We start from the raw sequence: 4,797 nt of genomic DNA, 5'->3' as shown, positions 1-4,797 counted from the left end.
AGAATACACACTTTCAAATTTTGAACATAAGTCAAAATGCCACTTCTTTCTGGTTTTGTTGTGGCCAGTGACAAATTTAAACAACCTTTTCACATTTCACAGAAAGATCATGCTTTCAAATCTGAGAAAAAAAATGTATTAAACTAATTTGTTCATTGACTGTTATTGTTGTGTTGGTCACCATTTCCATAGAATCCAATTTGGTATCCGTTTAAGTTCTTCTGTAGGTCTTTTGTCACTCTACTCTGAGTCTGAATCTAAAATTTGAGTCATCCCTTGACTCAAACTGGCCTTTGATATTAGTGTGTGTGAGAATATGTATGTTAATAAATGTTGCTGTTGTTAAACAATTCATATTGTCTGCCTCTGCCCTGGTGCTCTACTACATATAACATCTCTAAAGCCTCTTCCTATCAAGTCAGAAGAAATGTGCTGGATCCATTTTGACTGAATTCAATTCCAGGGAGGACACTTTGATAAATAGAAGCCTTGTTGATTTAGAGCGTTTCAGTAACCAGGTCACTTAAAGTGAGTGACAGTGGCCCCTGCTTCATTTAATAGCATTAATTGAAGTGCTGATGTGTTTGTGGCGTTTATAGGATTTGCATCTCGGCAGCATTGACACTGACACAGCAGGCTGGCAAAGACAAATGGCACAGTTGCTATGTTTGATTAATAGCTGTAATGTCTGCTAGCTGTGAAACATTTTAAATGTAATATTAAAAGAGCACATCATTCACTATTCAAAAAGCTACTCTCATAAACTGTCTGTGGATTATTACTGGAGAGATTTTTTTTAGCATTTGCAGCATCCAGTGTGCTATGTCCCACCAGATCCTCTCAAATCCACTGAGAAAGGTTGCTGTGATTGGCTGCTGAGTGAAGAAAGAATCAAGAAGGGGATTATAAATAGCAAAAGATTCAATTTAGTTCATTTAGAGCACCAATTCACAAAAATGTTGTCTCAAGGCACTTTACAAAAAAAATTTTTCAGTTCAGTCACACATACATTCCAATTGATTCTAGTTATTAAACAGTATAGTAAGTTCAGCTTATTTTCAAAGTAGCTTAAAAAGTTTCTAAGGAAATCAAGCTGACTTGCATGAAGTCAATGCCTTACAGCATTCACTCCTCCTGGAGCGCTGGAGACAATCACTAGCATTGAGTCATAGTCAGCAATCCCTCATACTGAGCATGTATGGAACGACAGTGGAGAGGAAATTCCCCTTTATTTAACCCAAATAAAGGGGGTTAAATATGATCACTAAAGAACAAAAAATGCTTGTAAGAATATATTTACTTTCTGAAACTTAAATCTGAAATGGAGACCTATGCTTGTTCTTGAAGGTACTTGTCTAATCAAGTGTCAAGTGATAATCTCTTCACTGAATCTTTTTGTCTTTTTAAATCTAATTCAAAACAGGTTAGATTCCACACTGTCTTCATTTAGCACTAAAAATAAAAGCTGGTATGGAAAAACAGAGTAAGACTAAATCCATCCATGATGCCTCTGCTGGATTTAGGAGTGAGAGTCACAACCAGGAGCTGCTAACCAAAGCTCTCATTAGCAGCAGTAAGCTGCTCTGCAGCTTGCAGGAGTGTGTCAACATAATGCAAGGAAACAAGAAAACACTTCGACAGAAAATGGCAAAATCAGTCAATTCATAACATCAGTAATGTTAATAATAAGAATAATCATTACAGTAATGAAAATTCCATTATAATCTGAGTGATGAGAAAGTCACAGAGAAAACAACTACTGCAAGTAATCACTACTAAAGGGAACTCTACCAGTTACTGAAGCAAAGACTGAACTTGTTCATTTCATACACATCCTGATCAGATCAGACAGTAAAATAGGTTTCACTCTTCTTTTACCAAGCAACTAAGATCATGCTTAGCTTGGAATGGGGTTAATGTTATCTTTAATGATTCCTAGTCAGAGCATATGCAGATGTAGTATCTACAGCACAGCAGGTAGCTAGATCTTGACATTGGGGCAATATTACATTTGAGAGCTAGAATAATGTGACTCTCTTAGAGCTAAAGGGGTTTTTTGACTTTGCATGCAGGTTCCTTCTGTTCTGCATAGTGAATTCAGTCAGTCCTCTAAAAGGCATATGTGGACAATGTCAACACCTACTTGGCTGATTGCTACCTTGAATTAAAGGTTAGTTTTATTGTGGCTGAATAAAATATACTTTATCTCAATTAATAATGAAAATGGTGTTTGTATAAGCAACACTAAATAGAAGGTGTTAAAATACCCTTTCAGTCCAGGATAACACCAATCTTTTTCTACTTTTTACTAATAATACCACACTTTAATCAATCTTAAGAAAACTTTGCACTATTGATCCAAAGGTCAATGAGACTGCCCCAAGTGGCAGCAATATGCAATAACATGTAGGATTCTGTTCAGGAGGACCAGCAGGTTGGATGGAAACGTTTCTTTAAAAAGTTTTACTGAATAGCTTAATGAGCTTAGCAGCAGCTGACCAATAGCTTCAGCAGGTAAATGTCAGTTGGTCACTTTCAGAGTGATGGGCATAAATGAGCTCTGTTGACTAATTCACTTAATGAATAGCTTCAGCCTTCGTCTTTATCTAGAACAATGGCTGCTGCACCACCTCCCACCCTGCCACTGTGAATGTGGCGACCACCCACATGGGACGGTGCAGGAGAAAGGTTCATCAGCAGGTACACTATTACTGTCAGGAGTTCACAGGAAGTTCACACTGACTCCCAGGAACAGCTGGGATTTCTGACCTCACAGGACTCTGCAGGCAGGTTTCCATGTAAATACAAGCCAGTGTTTCTGTTCTGTTTATAGCCGTGACAGTAAGACAACCTGCAGCCCGTTCATTTGCAGTTACTAGCATAAACACTGTTGTCTAACACTGCAGAGCTCTCAATAAATCAAGCATATTCAAAAGGTTGTGAGCACTTTCATTTAAAGTTATACAACTATCTTTTAAGGTTAAAGGTCAAAGTAAAACCTCAAAATTTTCAAAGCTTTCATTTTATTTAATCCGCTGTTACCCTGAACAATTCATCTACAGTCTGGAACATAGAAGCTCACTTTCTTCTTTTACTCTCCAATTTGCATTATTTGCAGTTTTTTCATCTGTTAAATTTGTTTTCTCTGTTATTTTCTCTCCATTGAAGCTACACTTGGTCTGGCGTACTGATTGGCTGTGATTCCTTCCTGGAGGAGGGCATCGGCTGACATAATGCTGCCATCAGCTGCTCTGCTTTGAACTTTTTACTTTCATGAACATCAAAATAATCCTACATCAGTTCATCAGTTTCTTCTTGTTCATTCTGTTCTGTCTTCTCAAACCCCAAGTCAGTCTTGGCAGATGGCCACTTGTACTGAGTCTGGTTCTGGTTCTGCTGGAGGAGTTTTTACTCTCCACTGTCGCTACATGCATGCTCAGTATGAGGGATTGCTGTAAAGACACAACGCAAACGATTGTCTCTACATGTTCATCCAGGAGGAGTGAACGCTGTCAGGCAATGATTTGATGCAACCTGATGGGATTCCTTAGAAACTTTTTAATCCACTTTGAATAATTAATTGAATTTTGAGAATCAATTGGAATGTATGTATGATTGAATTAAAATTAATTTTTGCAAAATGTTTTGAGAAGACTTATGTTGTGAATTGGTGTTATATAAATAAACTGAATTGAAAAATGAGTTGAAAAAGGAATATTTATAAAAAGACAAGAAGTGTGGCGTTACACATTGTCAACTATGCTGGTCATGTTAACAACTAACAGAGGTCTTGAATAAACGTTCTGTTTCATTCTCTAATGTTAATTTAATTAATTATTCCATGATAAAACAACCAAAAAACTTCTAAACCCTGAATTTGTTATGTCTAAATTTGAAAATATTAGCTGGTTGTTCATATTTTTTAGCATGAGTTTAGAGTCATTGTGGCATGTCTAAAAGAGCACAACAGGTTACAGACCCTTGGTTTAGATGGTCATTATCTGTGAATATAAAGTCTGGACTTTGTGCAAAGCTATGAATTATTAAAGGCTCATTAAAAACCTCTTCAAGGATCTTTTCAACCATCAGACTTGTTCATTAAATGTATTCTTTAGAAAACACAAAAGAACAACTTATTTTGATATGTTAAAAATGTGAACAACAGGATTACCCATTTAGCCCTGAACACTTTCTGCTAATGTTAGAGCAGTATGACTAATGGGCAGATGAACTTTTTTTGATTAGCGGATGCTCTGCCATAATCTGACCAACAGATTTTAATAGAGAGTAGATGATAAATCATGAGCATTCATACCCCACAAACTGCTCAAAGCAGTGGAAGTGATTGCCTTGGCTTGGTGGCATGGCACACAATGGTCTCCCTCTCAAAAGAAAGGAAACAGGGGCAAATAATGGCCAGAGCCAAGCTATTTATGGAGCAACTCCAGAGAGCTATTAAAACCTTCTCAGTCAAATGCTGATCTGCCCGAGTGGGTCAAAACAACACAGCAGTGCTTGGCTCACACTCATCCTGCGACTGGTTAACATTCATCGCAGAGGGAACTCCCTTTCACTCAGAGCAGGGAGGCAGAGAGCGCAGAACAATGAGGCCTAAAGGAGAAATGAATTCTAATGTGGATCTGATTATAAAGTCTTAATCCAGACACAGAACGTTCCTCTTTCTCACCAATACTTCAATTGCCGTTGACATTAATGTTACACTCATGATGCACATTGCTTATCCTTTCTGGTAAATCCCATCCTTCACTGATAATGTTTTTGCTTTATGTTATGCTG

The sequence above is a fragment of the Poecilia latipinna genome, unplaced genomic scaffold (genome assembly GCF_001443285.1).
Source record: "Poecilia latipinna isolate Pla-1442-1.1 unplaced genomic scaffold, P_latipinna-1.0 Scaffold2007, whole genome shotgun sequence".
Lineage (NCBI taxonomy): Eukaryota > Metazoa > Chordata > Actinopteri > Cyprinodontiformes > Poeciliidae > Poecilia > Poecilia latipinna.
This window is presented reverse-complemented; position numbering follows the sequence as displayed.